The sequence below is a fragment of the Ornithodoros turicata genome, chromosome 7 (assembly GCF_037126465.1).
Source record: "Ornithodoros turicata isolate Travis chromosome 7, ASM3712646v1, whole genome shotgun sequence".
NCBI classification, from domain to species: Eukaryota; Metazoa; Arthropoda; class Arachnida; order Ixodida; family Argasidae; genus Ornithodoros; species Ornithodoros turicata.
The window spans coordinates 35,179,856-35,197,531 of NC_088207.1; the positions used below are offsets into that span (position 1 = coordinate 35,179,856).

A 17,676-nucleotide genomic window follows, 5' to 3' on the forward strand; every position below is an offset into this window, starting at 1 on the left:
CCGAAAATCATGCGCGCGCCGGAAATCGACTTGGGTCACGGGCACAACCGCCATCCGGGGGAAGTTGAGGGGGGACACCCATTGCATTGAGGTGGTGTCTGCCTCTCCTCAAATTCCTCCTCCACCAAAAAAACGCCAGGTGGCCGCTGAGTCCACAAATGCTGGGAGCTTTTCGAGTATGTCTCTGGGATTTTTGCTATTTTGAGCATGCCCGAAATGCAGAATGGAATCCTGAGTGCGTCACCATAGAAAAGCCTGCCGGTTTGGGCGCATTGGTGAATAGTTTGTTGTGCAGCCGTGCTCGCAGGAGTTGAGTGTACGTTTGGAGCTCGATGCGCGTTGAAAGCTAACCTGTTCGGCGCTCGTTAGATAAAAGACGCCACGGCGCGTGTTGTTGAACCGCGCGTAGAAATTGCGTGACAGACCAGTTCTGTCCGTAAAGCGTTAGTGCCTAAAGATTGGCAAGATTCGCAAGATTGGGTAAGCTACTACTGTTCAAGAGCTTCAACTAGACAAACTGGCACAGTTTTGCGTCTGTCAAAAAGTTACACGTGCGACTATCGATACATTTGAAACATCTGTTTTGTGACTTACACTTGAACAACGTTTGTGCACACTGTCTATCCCTTTGTTCATGGGGCTATAAACTCTGTAGGAACACTGACAAAACGCACATTGTACGAACCATTATATGAGCTTTGTGTCGCTAGATAGAGTGATCTATATACAGGGTACTACATAAACCACTTCTTCGTCGCATCGCCACTTCACTCAAGGTCCCCTATTCAACGCTATATTTACAGAACTGGCTTTTCTTATCCCCCTACAAGCGTGGTGTTGCCCTAGAGTACCGGTCTCCAAGTGGAAGGCAAAATGGCATCGCGGTGAGCTCAGCCAGAAACCGTTATACCGCGTCATTCAAAAAAAGCCCTCACCATGCAGCTTTTTCATCTCTCTCTCTTTTTTTTTCGTACATTCAACCCATCTGTTTATCTATCTCTTCCCCTCCCCTATCCGACGTAATGGGTAATCTAAGGCGCATGAATGACGGAACCTTTCCTCGAGTCATGCCACCTGGTGAGAGATTCTTGCTTCCTCTCAACCGAGAGTAAACCCTAACAAAGGCCCGGGCGCGTGGACCGACATACGTCTCTTGTGTACCACGATCCATACCTGGAGGGCCTTTCCCGATTCCTGTTTTTTTCTCTCAGGGGGAGGAGGAAATCGTACGGTTTAGTACCGTAGTATTCTATCCCATCCCTCTGCCGCTCAGTCGAAAAGAGGGAAACGCTTCCTGTGAGCGGCCCTTCATCGGCTCTAAGAATGCCACTCATGCTAGACCCGGCTGTCCGTACACCGTGTTGTGAACGATTCGTGTTTTCCGGTTGCGAGTTTTTGCTTCTTTCGGTGTGATATAGTTTTTTGTTGTTATTTGGTGGTTATATCGTACGATGAAAGGGGTAGAAAGGGGTGTTACGTGTGTGTGTGTGTGCACCACCGGATGAATGAGAAGCTCATTGGTGCTTCTTGTGGTGTCTAGGTGACGGCTTCTCGGACCGGCTGTTGGAACAGTTTGTGCACAGAAGCGTCGAGCGGAGTGTGTGCTGACGGATTACGACGGGTTTCACGTTGTGACAACTGCTGTAGAGGAACACGACGGCTTCAAGAAGGAACGCTGTATGTGGCGGCTGCGCGGCTCTGCCATTTGAGGGCGTCCAGCCGTGCTGAGACAACGGAGCCCATCGCAGATTCTCCGGTTGCTCTGTAGACATACAGGTGAGCGACATTTCGGCGTACCTCAATCTGACGATAGGGCTGTATGGTACAGATGCCGGTACGTTGTTGGGGCACTTCCGAGCCCAGAAGAGCTCTGGATAGTTAATGAGGCGTCACTTTAAAAAAGTTGGTTTAGAGTGAGTTTTCTGACTTGCGTTAATGACTTTGACAGGTAAGTTGCACCACTAGTTGACAGTTCTGGAGAACACCTGAGGAACCACTCGCGGACGACGTTGACGGGCGCTGCTTGGCGATCGAGCGTGTTTGAAAGCTTTGGAACGAAATAGACCTCTACCCGAGAAACGTCATCATGACTTTGGTAGACAGACTGAAACCGAAACAAATCGGAAGGGGAGGGCTGGCTTCCACGAATGGCCACTTGTTCGCTGCCTCCTATTGGAAGAAAAGTAGGACCGAAGGTCGCGTCCCTTTCAGGGACCATCGTAATCCCCTCAAGACGTTCGGGCGCGACCTTGTTCGCCTCTAGCTTCGAGCGTAGTTCAACTCTACCAAATTGGTGGCGCTGTCGAACACTATGACGTCATTTGTTTACAAACAGGGAGATGTCTATTGGTGGGGGAGCTTTATAGGCCTCGAAGGTTGCTTTCGAGGCTTTCTTGCTCTGTGCTCTCGGACACGCTGGGCTCCGCAATGCCAAAACGTTACATGAAATTTCTTAACTATGAGTCACGTACACCATGGGAAAGACATCAGTTCTATGATGAAACCAGGCGCGAGTGAAACGCAGAAAAGAGAAATAAACCCGATATTTGAAGAGCTTGAACAGTCAAACCTCTTTTTGGCGACTATCCAAGATGATTGATATGGAACCACTGGGGCGCAGTTCAAGTAGAAAACTTGTCCCTGCGTGAAACGTTAACACCAAGTATAGATTTGATTGAGAGCAACTCGGGAAGCAAGCGATCAATAGTGTATCATCAGAGTTCCTGTCACATACGATATATATACTTTTATATTATTTTTTTTCGTACAATTTTTTATTATTCTATACTTCACTACCTAAGCACGAAGCGCCATGCCGTAGCGGGCACTCATTCTGATGGTGTTTACATTTCAGTGTTTTTGTTTTTTTGTTGCATTTCTATAGTGATTTGATTTGATTTTTAGAAGAAAAAAATGGAGACGTTAGTAATTTCTTGTTGCCCGCTCTCATCTCTTTTGTTGCGCAACTATTATGTAGCTATACTATGCGAGGTGATCCTACCTAATGATATATTCCACACTATGGGTGCTACCTGCTCCACTTGAGAAGTTATGTACCACATGATCTGCACCTAACGTGACTACGTGGGAAACCGAAGTGAGTTCGAGCCTCACAAAATGCAAAAACAGCCGTCATCTGTAAAATGGAAACACAATTAATCGCGGAATTGCATTTTCCTAGTCGATGTAACGGACAGAACTCTTATATTGATTCGCAATTTTGAAGACCACTAACAAAGGCGGCTTTGGTGCTTCTCTTCCAACATAACCCACCGGCAAGTATGCAGATGTTTATCCAGGGCGACTGTTACTCTGGACACATTTAATGAATGTCGTTCATTGGCGCATCATAAATAAATACTTGAATGTTTGACTAACCAGCAATTTGCAGCTACTTACACAGAAATTGTCTAAACATGCCATAATGCAAATAATTCTCTACGGGGCACACGGTACTATGGAGCTACAAAGGGAAGGCATCAAAAGAACCGTGATGTCGAAACAAATAGTTTAATGTCGTTTTTTTTATATGTACAGGGTGTCCACGCAAACTATAGACGGATTTAAAAATAGACAAATCACTTTTGAATTAGTGCATCGGCTTAGTAGGTTGCAGGTGCCATTGTAATGTGCGGCTTTTGGCGTAGAATACACAGTCATATCGCTTCGGACTCTGAAAAACTTCAAAATTAAAAAAATGATATCCCTATTTAAAAGAAATGTCTATAGTTAGCGTGGACACCCTGTATATCTCCTGCAATAGTCCGTTCTTAAACTTTGGTGATTTTCACTGTACCACCACCTCTAGATCAGACAGAAAAAAAAAAAGTACGGGAAATGATATTTACACGAAATTACGGTGCATAGTGTTTCATTTCTTTTGCGCGCACAAAGCCGTAAACTTTAGTTGCGTAGAGCTGTCTATCCTTTTCGTCTTCGTATGCCTAATGTTTATATAAGTGTAATATCAATAAATGATATTTTACCAATATAATATCAATCAATATATATATATATATATATCAATGCTGGTTTGTGAGTTTCTTTGCCCAGTTCGTTTTGTCCCTGTTCTTTGTTATTTCGCACGCTCCAGTGTTGCATGTTTTTAAAGTTATCTACATAGCCCGAGTTCTTCCGAAGAAAACTGAGGTAATTATGGCTACACACCTAGAAGAGGTATGCAACATATTCCACGTGCATGGAATACTTTCTGCCATTATGACAAAGCGGGATAGGTGTTGCACCGCTTTTGAGGTTAACGATGGCCATTTTCCTGTATGTGACAAACTGTCACTTGGGGAAGTGGTTCTCACGTCCGGGCTTTCGAGTGTCATTGCGTCACGCTCATTGTCTGCAGCTGAAGGCTGTGTAGGCGCGTCACGACAGGTATAGGAAGCGCCCTACATGGTTGGATGAAAGGCTCAACGTCAGGTTGTTCCTACGCAGCTATATACAACGGGTTTGTTTTGAACTCCGTGGCCTTCTTGGTTTTTGTTCGCTGTAATTGTTGGTACCTTAGAGGCAGTTCGAAATATCGGTGCCTCCCGAACCTGAGGATTTTGGTTCAATCTCCCATCATCGGGTCTCTGGATTTTCCTCTTGTTCTTGTTTTTGTTTGTTTCTTTTTTCATTGGAATGTTGGTAATTGTCTGGATCTGAATTGATTGGTTCAGTGAATGCAGTCCCCGTTCACTTCGTTACGTAACCACTCTACCGCCCTTTATCATTCCGCGAATCGGTGCGACAAGAACACGTAACATTCCCACACAAAACTCTTTGCAACAGGTGATTTCCGCTGTGTTTTTCACCGGTCGAACAATCCTTTTGGTGCAACATCGAAATCCTCCTTCAAAAGCAACAGCAGGAACGACAACAACAATTATATAATGAGGGATGGTGACATGGGGTGTTTGAAATCTTCCTGAAAATCGACGGCATTCCAACGAAAGCTTGCAAATGATGTTCTCAAGTTAATCCCGTCCGTGTGGTGCGCACAAGTGACTTAGGACAGATAGGATAGGATAGGAAGTGACTTGTTGACTTAGGATTATGGTTCCTCCTCCCAGCAGACACGCGCAGAACCGATCGACCGAATCTTCATCGTGCATAAAAGAATGATTAAAAAAATCAGGAGCCAATGAGTCATGACTGAGAGATGAAATGAACACGCGTGCCCTGTATACGACCGGAAGATCGGCGAGCGTCCCGTTATATTCCCCGAAACCGGTTACGAAGCGAGCTCAGGTTCGGACAGGTCCTATTGAGTTTCAGCCACCGTGGTCACTGGACTCCACTTCCTTGATCTGCACCACCAGGCAGTGGGCTGGAAACCGGTTGTGCTGGTAATTCTTAATTGCAGAAACTCGGCGGCTGTTCCATTACCGCCATTCTCCATTATGAGAGCACTAAGAAAGGTTCCGGACATCATTGCTAATGTTTGCCGCGGGTGGTTATTTGCAAAAGTGGCCCGCATCCGAGCGCGGGAACTATTACATCAGTTGGCGGAACCGCGGCTTCCATGGCTTTTATTGGCGTCACGGGTCGGTGGTGACGCAGAGGCGTATCGTCGAGTCCGCGGATTAATCGCATTGTTTCCGATTCTATGAGCATGACACATTTTTTGAGCTATATGTTATAACACCTGTCAGGTGTTAGACAGGCACTCTGGGCCCGGGGACCTTTTCTAACTGGAGCGGTTGTGTGCGGAGAGGTACGGTACTTCGAAGGCCACGTTATCAACAGTCTACTAACACTGTTTGTTCCTGTTGGTTGTCCGAAGCACGTCCCCGAGGCCACCGTCCACATCAGCAACTCGATTTGCCGTGAGGCGTGCTTTGATGTCGTGACAGCCCACGGCAGCGTACATCCATCTATTGACAGGCAGGTCGCTCCATAACCAGACGACAAGCACCGTCACTGCGCAGTACCAGCTTTGGTCTGCAATTTTCTACGCGAATATGTCCTCCGCTGTTGTAAATCTCCTATCACTAGTGTATAACAGACGCAGACAAAGCTCTTGTAAACATATGCTTCATAATGCAGGCCATCTCTTTCTTTTCCATAAACTTTCATAGCATTTAAGCAGAGCGGTACTCAGCCGCAAGTCAGTCAGTCAAGTACGCGCGTGGAACTATGATCGTGCAACAGAAAAACTGCGCACTGTTGGCACATCATAAGCTATTACGGTGTCCACCTTATGGCGGTGTGGCGGCATGTTGCGCGGGGGGATAGCGCATCCTGGGCCGACATCGCCATGTCCATCCTGCAGTGCAGTCTATACTGCGACCGTTTGCGGATCAACTACAAGGCAGAAGAGCTGTGAGAGGCAACTCCTAACCATTCATACCTTAACCTTATTCGATAGGTCTGGCGTTCACGTTCTGGCGAGACGTGTGCCTTAAGTCGTGTGCCGGAAGTGGAAGATCTGAGCAGATGCATAAACATGAGGACGCTTCGTCGTGTGGACGGTTGTGCCTACGCCCACGTTTGCAGGCACAGATTGCACGTGGGTTTGCAAGAAACAAAAGAGGCCCCAAGAGGGCGAGGGTAGAGGGCAGGATATACTAGTTGTAAATAACTTCCCCAGTACAACGAAGACCTTGAGTGGGCGAGTGCCAAGTCGGGTTTATCATTCCCCTTCCAGTTGGTGTGTCATGACTTGATTCCTCTTTAAATTACTTCAGCGTACTTCCCATTGCAAGCCTTTAGGACAAGTTATAACCTATACAGGTCAACTCCGCCCATAAATCTAAAGACTTCTGTGATTGACTTACGCGGGTGTATGACGGCTCCGCTTCACAACGTAGTACGCCCGCATGCTTGAAATTGTTGTACACTCATCATGTTGCTAAATCACGCGTCGTAGACGACGTACCTGGAGCACGTTTGGATGCTTTTAAAGCAAAACACATGTACCTGCCTGCTTCCTTGTCTCTATGGCGTCCGCCATCTTTTTGTATGCCCCACTCTCAACCTGCAGACTACATTCCTGCTGGCGGAGGAGTACAGCTCGGTGGTGTCTGTGACTGCAGCTCTTATGGTGTCTCGGACGCGCTCATTTGGGGGGGGATAAAGAACAAAAACGAAACAAAGGTTGCCAACGTAAAATCACTAGCTCGGAGTGATTTCACCATACCATATACACTAGGGCACCCAATATGCTAAATTATCGAACAGCAGCGCTCCGACCAACAGTGAAGTGTCTCGAAGTCGCACTCCAGTTACAATCTGCGTGTGATCTGCGCCCGGGCATGGAAAAGAGAGAGCCCATACGAGGTTTCTATTGCGAACACGGTCAGGCCACTCCAGAATTAGAAACACAGGGGTGTTCCCGTGTTTCGGAACTGCTTTCGCTCCACAGACGCTACATAACGATGCCGGTACTCTTCTGCGGGCCGCCACCGCCAGTGACGTTCGTGCAGCTTTCAACGCAAGTCTTGCACTCGGCCTGCGTAAGGTGAAAGAGAAAGCTATGATGAAACTGACGCGCGTTCTGAAATTGAAAGGCGAGGATGTCTGTTGACACAAGAGTTTTTTGGTTATGAGCTTGTGTTTGAAGACTGCGTCTGGCAATGGAAAGTTTGTTTCGTCGTTATGTTTGCACTTGGAGTGGTCGGTCGTGGGGGCTTTACGACATCCAGTGTTCATCTTTGTCTGAGAGCGCTCTGCGTCGTGATTGAAAAGTCGACTGCGTTGTTTCGTGTAATGTAAACAAACTTGAAGGATCAAGACGAGCTTCCACTCAGACGTGTCTTCTTTTCTTATTGTTTGTAGGTCATGTCCCAAGGCGTAAATGTTAGTTTGTCACAGGTTTGATGAACTCTTGGCTATGCTTAGTTTTATAAAGACTTCATATTGTACCGCGAACACAGATACAGCATGGTCCGACAAACAATGATCGCGTGTCTGCTGACACGTTTTCGGGGACTAGCTGCTTTGGCTGGACTCGGGTGTTTCCAGGATTTTTTTTCCAATGGAGGCAAAGTGCTTCCGGGGGGGGGGGGGGGGAGCGTACAACTCCCCTCTTTTCCTGAAGACGGACACTGTGGACTGTGCGGCTGTTCAGAGGATCATATTATGACATCTGAGAAAAAATAGTGACGATCTATTACTAGAGAGTACACAGTTTTCACAAGCCACCTTGGAGATCCAGGGTGGCGGATCTCTCGGTACGCCCATGGGGGGGGGGGGGGGGGGATATGTTTATTGAAAAAAAAAATGCAAGGAAAGGTGAGTCAGGCAAAGACCGACTTGCTATTCCCTTCAGAAAAAGGAACGGAGAAAAGGAAAGGGAACGAAAAGATAGAAAGAAAACGAAAAAAAGGAAAGAAACCAAAAAGAAACAAAACGAAAAAAACAAAAAAAGAACGCCCATGGCTGGGCAGTTCGCGGACCTGCAATGTTCAGCTTTGCAATTGCATTTCGTTGCCCTTCACAGCGACGCAAAGCGCTGTGCACAAGATGAACCTCGTAGAGTGCAGCTCTGTCCTTTGTTCAGTGGCCTGACACTTGGCGTTTTATGGATGGCAGTTGCTGGTAAACCTCCCCAAAGGATCCATCCTCGTGGGCTTCAGCCCTTCTGGAACGTATTGCTGTCACAGGACACACGAAAGGGCACCGCTACAGCAATCATCGAAGCACCGCTACAGAAATAATGCCCAATAGCTTGACATTCTAAGTTGTCTGGAAACCCTCCTGCCACAGGAATGACGGAATTGCGATGATCAGCAAAAGGGATCGAGAATTGTGGCTCTGAAGTACTAGGCCTTTCATCGTCACCCAGTGGCCTTTCATCGTCGACAGTCGTGAGTGTACTTATAACGGCATGTGGGGCACAGATTCTATGGACAGCACGATGCAAAGCTATGGCACAGCGTCGATGCAACATCCCTTTGTTCCTATACTCAGTATACTGATACTGAGGTTGGAGGTGAGCAGCTAGACCTGTTCACGCTGAGAGGAGTGTGTTTCTGGCGTCGGTGGCGCGACCACCCTTCCATTCTCATTCAGGGTGGGCATGTTAGCATCGCCGGTGTGCCTCCGTAAATGTGTATAGGTACATATAGCCAGTCATAGTACAGTCGTGTACGTTGTTTGAAGACGTGCACGTATAGTATCTCACTTTGTCATCGCTATATGTAGTGTGTCTGCAATGAATTGTGTTGGTAGTTAGTTGTCAATGTAAGTAGTTCAACACATTTCCTCAAACAACATACGTCAACGGGTTACCAATACCGTTCCTATCAAGACATGTTTCATCATCTTAATGTTTCTTTCTTAACCTTGATGTTGGCCCCGTCATCAATTTGCCAATATATGACCTTGCGCGGATGCAAAAACAGCAAATACATGAAGTGACTATGAATGAGGGAACTTGCTACTTAATTTGTGGCTCACTACCCCACGGCAGTATGTGATGTGAAATGATGAGGATGCATAGTTCACTATATCAGTATCCACGTAACTTCTCGTGCTGTGCCTGGTAGCCTGCCCCCTTCAGAGTAGGGAGAGCTTGAAGGTATTTAAGTAAAACTATCGTCCCGAATTGCGATCTATAATTGGCAACTGTTACAGCTGCATCAGAGTTACTCCACTACGTGAGAAGCCCTGCACAAAAGTCGTTGCATCTCCCATATAGGCGCGTATTGGAAGCGCAACCGTATCACAGCGAGATAAGCCTGCACAGTATTCCCGCACGTTGTTATCCTAGTCAGAGTGGCTCTTTCGCAACACTGCAATTATCGGATGCGCGACTCGCGTGTGTGTGCCATTCTTCGCATGGACACGGAGAAGCGGCAGACATTGAGCGACTCGGCGAACCTGATCGCTCCGGCTGACGTTCGACACTTCGGCAGAGACAATGAGAGATGGACTTTGCTCTGCCTATCTCCTGTAGCGCTATTACATCAACATCCTGTGTTGCATGCGAGGGAGACCGAGAGGCTCGCGTTATTATTGGGCTCGCTGAGCAGCTGCTCCAGAACTGTCATATATGGCTCTGCTACACATAAAATGACCAAACACGTTCCTCGAGTCAGTCTGTGTGACTCCGTGTCAAAAAAAAAACTGAGTCATGGAGTGAAGATGACCGAAACAGAACTTCGGGGCCAGCCAACTCCGGCAGGCCACAAATCGAAGGACGTCTGCGATTGGCTTATCCGTGACGCACGCATGCTGATATAACTGTAGCTTGTTCACAGATCATGTCGCAAAACACTGTTGAAGACTCCGTACTTCGGGCGCATTTGGTCCCAAGCTCGAGCGGCGCTACCTGTATTATTATTATTTTCAATTTATTATTAATATTATTATTATGTTCATATGAAGGTACCTCAGTATGCCCTGATATAATTCCATAACACGGCAGTGTGTTGTCGTGGGCATAATTTGTAGAACGATTGCCGTTTCGTGGCGCTGTGCTTCCCGTGCCTATTTCGATTTCCTTCACGAAAGTCTACGAGGCCAACGGATTACGACACGGTCGTGTTGTGTCCCTGCAACTTCTGGGACCCGTGCCAATCGGTAAACACTGTGAGATATGGGAAGGCGAGCTTCGGAAGAATCCTGTGTAAGCGAGGCAGGAGGAATAAACGGAATTCAGCAGTCGGACAACGTTGAGTCGCTAAGTAGGGTGACTCTCCGACGATGTAGCAGCACGAATGGAATGGTTATAGATAGTGGATGAGTCTTCTTTTGTTGTTTGTTTGTTTGTATGTTGAGTCTTCTTTTGTGTTCAGTGCGAGTTCATTGCTGAAGTGGAAGAACGAAGTAGTGTACAAATTATCCCCGTTACTATATTTGCGTAATTGCAAGTAAAAGGAACACAAAACACCGCTGCATGAAATGTAGTTAACGAACAGAAACTGAATGGAGAGGACGAGGACGGTTCAGATATGCAAACCAATGAATATCGATTTGAGTGTTACAAAAAGAAAGTGAGAAATTGAATTCTTCATCCGATGAATTGTGCTACTCCCATTATTCGCTCCCCTACCACACACACGCAGAAAGAAAGAGAAACGTGCACCACTCCCCCCCCATACGCCTTCCCGAACTTCATACGCAGGCGGGAATATTGCATAAATCTTTTCACCATATCTCAACGTGTCAATTCAAGTCCCGAAATCTCTTTTGGAGTGAACAAAACTGACATTGGACGCCGACTGCCTCAGGAATGATAACTTGGTACTTTACGGTCTGTAAATTTTGTTGCTTGTGATTATGGTTGATACACCTGCATATCACGTACGACAACGAATCAAGCTTTGTGTGTCTACTATTTAACGGGGTTTGATATACAACCTATACAGTGAACCCTCGTTATTATGACCATGGTCGTTCCTGAAAATTTTGGTCATAATGCGGAATTGTCATATTAATGGGGGGATTTGCAGAGGTTTCACTGCATTGTTCCCCAGGAGTATGGTCGTAAAGCGCGTATGTCAGATTATCGGGGGTCATATTAACGAGGGTTCACTGTATATAAATTGGTGGTAGTCCGCGCGTGATGTGGTGGGAATGCGTGGACATTTCAAGGTTTCATTTCCGCCTGCGTCTCTGCGAAACGGCAACGCTCTACTGATAAAATCTCTGCCAGCCACCCCTGTGCATTTTCGCGACGTTCTTTCAGTACATTTTGCCGCTTGAACGTGAATATTTTCGACACAAGTGCGTCTGGTTGGGTAAAACAATGATGGTAACGAAACTCTCCAACCAAGGTACAGGAAGGGGATACCCGACGTTTCGAAGCCAGTGCGGCTCCTTCAGGGGCGACTGTAGTGGTCGTCAACGGCCACTTTAAGGGCCCCCCTGAGGAAGGGCACCGAAGGAGCCGAACTGGCTCCAAAACGTCGGGTAAACCCTTCCTGTACCTTGGTTGGAGAATTTCGTTACCGTCATTTTGCTGGACTCTTATGTAGTGTAGCCGGAGGGAAGGCTGCCACTGGGACGAGGCTGTACAAAGTGTGTAATCTGAGCTTTGCGAATAGATTAGTAATCGTGTGGCGTGCTTTTATCATCGGTCGTAAAGAAGAACAAAATAATGGCTTCCGTTGCGGCCGATGAGATAAGAAATGAAGTGGACGACGCTTCTTTTTTTTCATAAAGGGCAGGAATGGCACGGGCTTGTCGTCTGTCCTCGGCGAAGTGCTTCGGACATGCTTTCCTTGCTATACACTCTAAGAAAAAGGGAAATTATAGTCCTTTTGGTGAATTGATGCATTGGCGCAAACAATATAGTCCCTTTTGAGAGTAGATGCCTTGCGAAGTTTAGGTAGTGCATGCAGTGCAGGGGAGTAAATTTTGGGAGTTAAAATAGGGAGTAATTATCCAATTTCTACCTTTTTTCCCCTTAGAGCATACCCAAGAACAGGGAATAGGGTGTATTCGCATGACGTGATCCACAGGAGACCTCCACTGTCGGCAGGTATTTTATCAATAGCAGGCAGATGTGCTGCATTCGGCGGCCATATTGTAGATCCCATCGAAGCCATTACCCGTATCGTACTCACCGTATATTTGCTGTTTCAAAGTTATTGTGCTGTGTGATTTGTAGCATATCTAAGCAATTTCCACGTTTCCGATGTTAATAGTCATCCAAAAAGCATATGGCAGCGAACAAAGGCGGGAACGTAACATCGAGGGACCTACAGTATGGCGTCGAGGTGACGTCAGTGAATAAACCCTATAACGGTGGGCAAAACCGGACCCTTCTCTTTCTGACTTAGAAACGGCCTTGACGCTATAATGACAAAAAATAAATAAATAAAGGATATCCCGGATATCCCTACGTGTCTTATCGGACGTGTAACACGGACGGCTGCTATGATTTTCCAAAAACGTATCAGTGACGGTGCACACGCACAGAGTTACAGTCGTCCGAAGATTGTTCGCGTTTCGTCTTGCGGCAACCCATTTTCGTGAAACGGTCCCGGAAAGACTGCCGCAATAGGGAGTTGTGGGGTATCTGAAATGTGCACGACAAAGTTCCCAAAAGCACGATAAGCCAATGGGGCCGTTCCTTTGAAACTATAGTGACATCACATTCCTGAGCCCCGTCTTTTATCGAAACGTGATTGATGATTTTATTTTATTTGAAGAAACAATAAAGTGGAGATTTTCGTTTTCGTTGTCGTAAAGTATCGTACCGCTAGCGTATCGCTTCGGGTCGACTGAAACTCGCTAATAACAGAGCATTTTAGTGAGTCGTGAGGGCCACTCTGATTCAGACTCCTCTATCGTTGTCAACCAATCGGAGCCAGCGCGCCGAGTAGGAGGCTGATACGTTTTGCGGGCCTTCACGCAAATCCCACACAAAATGACGACTTCCACCGTGAAATGCTTGGTGAAAATTAATTAATGAATTAATGAGTGCCTATTTCTCAATTTCGTTTCTTATCAACTAAACTCAACTCAAAATTAATTCGATGTCCCGAAACGGTGTACAGCAATCATGGCCCGTAGGTGCTGCCACGACGACGCAGACTGAGTCGTATAGTACGTCGTACACCACGGAGAGGCACCAGTTACACTAACACACTTCCAAGGCCGCTCCGGGATGCGCTTACTACTGTGTAAAATTCTTAAATGATACTTTCCGTGCACCTGTCCGCGATAGGTCACACGATCTTCGTTGCGACTCCGCCAGCCTAACGTATTTTGTATCAGTTTATGACGTACCCGTTTTGTCTAGTCTGTTGCTCCTTGCCAAAAATATCGCTGCAAGTAAGCAATGACACGGGCTTGTAAGCGCAGTATTGCAACACTTCCAGTTGAAGGCGGGCCCCATAAATAAGGAGTTATTTATGTGTGTCTCGCCCGCTCTTCGAAGCAATAGGGCATTCCGACGTTTCCTTTCGTTTGAGTGCATTGAAGCATGCTGTTTAATAGGGACCTTAAATAACCATCCCCCAACAATAGCCACAGCTGCTCAGTCGTCCTTCATAAAAAAACGGACATCGCCAAACGCTGAAATGTGGTTCCGGAGTTGATGTAGCGGTGAATGAACAACACGCCCGGTGTTCCTGTAATAACGACAAACAATTCCAGTTCTTCATGTTGAGCTCCCCTATAGCAGTCATAAGTTAATAAGGACTTTCAACTGAGGCTTTTTTTTATTTTTCGCTTTTTTTATATATTTTGTGTTATGCCAAGTGTGACGGAAGATGAAAGTCACTGAAAAGGTTAGCCAGCTGCATGTAGGAGTCGAACCCACATCTTCTGGATTGCCGGTCCAGGGCTCTACCAATTGAGCTAACACGCCTTCTCAGCGACTTCCAGGGTGCGTCATCTGAAGGGACAAACCAGCCACTCTCTCACTCATCCTCCTTTCACTCTTACATTTTTGCTCACTCATACACACATTCATACGACGGGATCGACGCAGGCGGCAACTGTTGAACATGAGAGAACTGATGTTCTGAGGCTGGAACAACATAGAAGGGACAAGGGGTTCTCTCATGTTCAACAGTTGCCGCCTGCGTCGATCCCGTCGTATGAATGTGTGTATGAGTGAGCAAAAATGTAAGAGTGAAAGGAGGATGAGTGAGAGAGTAGCTGGTTTGTCCTTTCAGATGACGCACCCTGGAAGTCGCTGAGAAGGCGCGTTAGCTTAGCGCAATTGGTAGAGCCCTGGACCGGCAATCCAGAAGATGTGGGTTCGACTCCTCCAGCTGGCTAACCTCTTCAGTGACTTTCATCTTTCATCGTTAATTTCTTAGGTAAATTGAGGCTTTGTATGTATTTGTCCCTTCTATGTTGTTCCAGCCTCAGAACATCAGTTCTCTCATGCCAAGTGTGTCTTTAAGTCAGTATGTGCCATGGCGTAGCTGGTCTCCATGTATGTGGAGCCAATTTTCTCAATTTTTTTCGTATTATAATCAATCAATAAATCAATCAGCTGAGGCTTGTTGGTTCGTAGATTTATAATAATAAAAAAAGGCGTGTAAAGCCGTCGCCACACTTAACCGCAACACTTAAACGCCGACTGCGTGGCCCACAGAGGCGTTAGCGCCGCCAAGCGTTGACGCTGGGTGCGAGACATTAGGCGCAGGGACCCAATGTCTCGAACCCAGCTTCAACGCGTGGCGGCGCTGTCATCTCTGCGGGCCACACGATCGCGCGTTATGGTTAAGTGTGGCGACGGCTTTCCAAATAGGGGACAATCAATACAGTGCAAACGTATTTTACTTTTTGTTTGTTATTGGCACAGTTTCGGATAAGACTCCAAGAACGAGGGAGAGAGTGGTATCCGAACACTGCAAATCCAAGCGGAGCTATCAAGTTTCTATGCACCTTCTAACTTCGTTTTTGTACGTAAATGGACAAAATGTTAAAACATCGTCAAGACCACGCATATGGCTGTACTTGATGGCTGTGCTGATGTGCATACTTCAGTTGAGTATGTATTGGTGGTTGCACTCCGCGCGAACATTGGTCAAGTAGGTGCGCCTAGCCAGTTGAATTAGGTTGTGCTGCTTTCGTTACATGTGCATAGCAGCACGTATGATTTAGGCCCGGACGCAATACCGCAGTGCAGCCAGTCTCCATTTAGTGGTCATTAGCGTGGTAACTTAAGTCTTCAAGTGGTTACTTTTTGTTTATTCTGTTTTGCTGTAAAAAGCTGTAGATTCCTGCACGACGCGTAACTGTAATATTCTTCCAGTCGTCGTTTACTATGGCAGAGGAGGACTGCACGAGGGCTAGCTTTCTCGCATGAAAAGACATTAGGTAGAGAGAGAGAGCAAGAGGGACCGAGACAGCGAAAAAAAGAAAAATAAAACACGCTCTTTCAAACAGTAACAATCGTCGTCCCATCTGTCTTCCATTAATTCTACATGTGCGTCATGAGCTCATCTTTGCAGTGAATGTCCTCGAAAGGTATCCCGAATCTTCCAGTGTGGTCAACGGAAGGTTGTTCGAGAGTGAAGGGATACGTCACGATTATATCCGACGGTGTGTACAACAATATACTGCCAGCGCACGGAATCCGCATTTTTTCTTTGCTTTTCGATTTCGTGACAGCGCCGCGAAGCAACTGTGACCGTGAGCGTCGTACGGAGATAAGACAGCAGGAAGGAGTGGGAGACGGGTGGGTGGGTGTTAGTATGCGTCCTGGGCCGACTTCAGGGGGAACCGTGCCGACATTCATCTGCAAAATCCGTCGGAAAAGTCAGGGAGCATCTCATCGGTATCGGCATTTCGCTCCAATCAACTGTCCTTTGAGCCCTTTGGCTCGCAATCGACATATTTCCAGAGTTCTTCGTATTTTGTCGAGACAGTCAGCAGCGAACCTGCACCTGCGAGGAGGAGAAACCGGAGAATCTCCCCATCGGCACCCGTGACGTTCCCGTGACGTGCCAGCGTCATCTCCCACACCCTCTCCTTATGTGTTGTCCGCAACAGGAGAGAACCACAAGGAACCAAGTGAGGCACAAAGGAACCGCCCATATTTCCTCGTTGTGACGTCGCGCATACGTCTTTCTGCGCGCGAATTTCAAACCGTGTGTACCCCAGTGGTTTATAATAGAGCTCGAGTCGGCGAAAAGTGAAGCAAGGACGTCGTAAATCAGGAAATAGAAGCCCATCGAAAAAAAAAAAAAGATTTCAAGAAATTCCATTGCTCATTGCGCGCGCGCTGCATCCTGGGAGACTATTGTCATGTGGAAAGGAGGACAGTCATTCGCGTTTCGTTTTCGCTCACCTTGACACATCGTGGACTGTCGGCCGAGGGAACAGAAACCGAAACGGTTTGGAAACCTACTCCTGGATTTTCTGACGTGTGTGTCCCATTTGTATTCTATCCCATTAACAGACGGAAACATGATTTCGTCTCTGGCGGGCATGCTTCGAATGGGTATTGTTCAGGTTCTGAATCCATCAATGCGAGGCGGAGGAACAGCCAGATCATCATGAGGGACAACTAGCACGTAATATACTTTCGAAGAAAAGAGTACATTATCGTTTGCCTTAGCATGCACCTTGTTGGACATCATTTGCTTGTCCTTGTGACGAGGACACAAGCTCATAAACGACGCTAATGGGACACTTTTTGTTGAGCTGGTACATTACTGGTTGAGGTACGGGGCCGTATACCTATTGTAGCTTTGGAGCACCGTGATGTACAGTTGCCTCCCTCTAGGAATTGCATCTGTGCCCAAGTTCGCCTCTTCATGGCCTGCGCCGAGGCGAATAATACGGTTGACAACGGTTGCGCCACAAAAGCGAAAGGGGCTCTTGTCCCTGACACAGTTTAAATCAGTCAGGTAGGCGCGATACAAGTTGAGAATTGCTTGGCCAAGGCTCAGACCTTCCGGGAACCGGCGACGGAAGTCCGTCAATAAAGACGAACGCCGTTCGGGGAGAGGGAACTCGTTTTACCGGCGCTGTCGTGAAATTCCCTCGTAAAGGGTCGGAAGCGAATCGCTTGCACACATCATTGCCATAACGCAGTGAAGAACACGTAATAGCTGCCCTGCAGTGGTTCGATGAGGAGGGAACATGGAGGGCGAGGAGGAGTCTGTTTTGTGAGGCTGCGACTAATCTACCAGACGCGATTGGTTTGCCTCTCTTGCCTCCTTTGTCTTTTGGATTTTATAGTGCACTGGCTCAAAATGATTGACTGCGTATGAATTAGCTATTCAGCTGCTTATTGACTTGTCTCGCCTCGTGACATCATCA

The 17,676-nt window shown here is 47.0% G+C and overlaps 1 long non-coding RNA gene across 1 annotated transcript in view; it reads left to right on the plus strand.

Annotated features, from left to right (window-relative positions):
- The window catches only part of LOC135400927 (uncharacterized), a 66,154-nt gene that overhangs the window by 34,817 nt on the left and 13,661 nt on the right, over positions 1 to 17,676 (plus strand). The window contains exon 2 of the long non-coding RNA XR_010424683.1: positions 1,541 to 1,776. This is a non-coding gene — a long non-coding RNA (uncharacterized LOC135400927). The remainder of the gene's footprint in view (positions 1 to 1,540; positions 1,777 to 17,676) is intronic.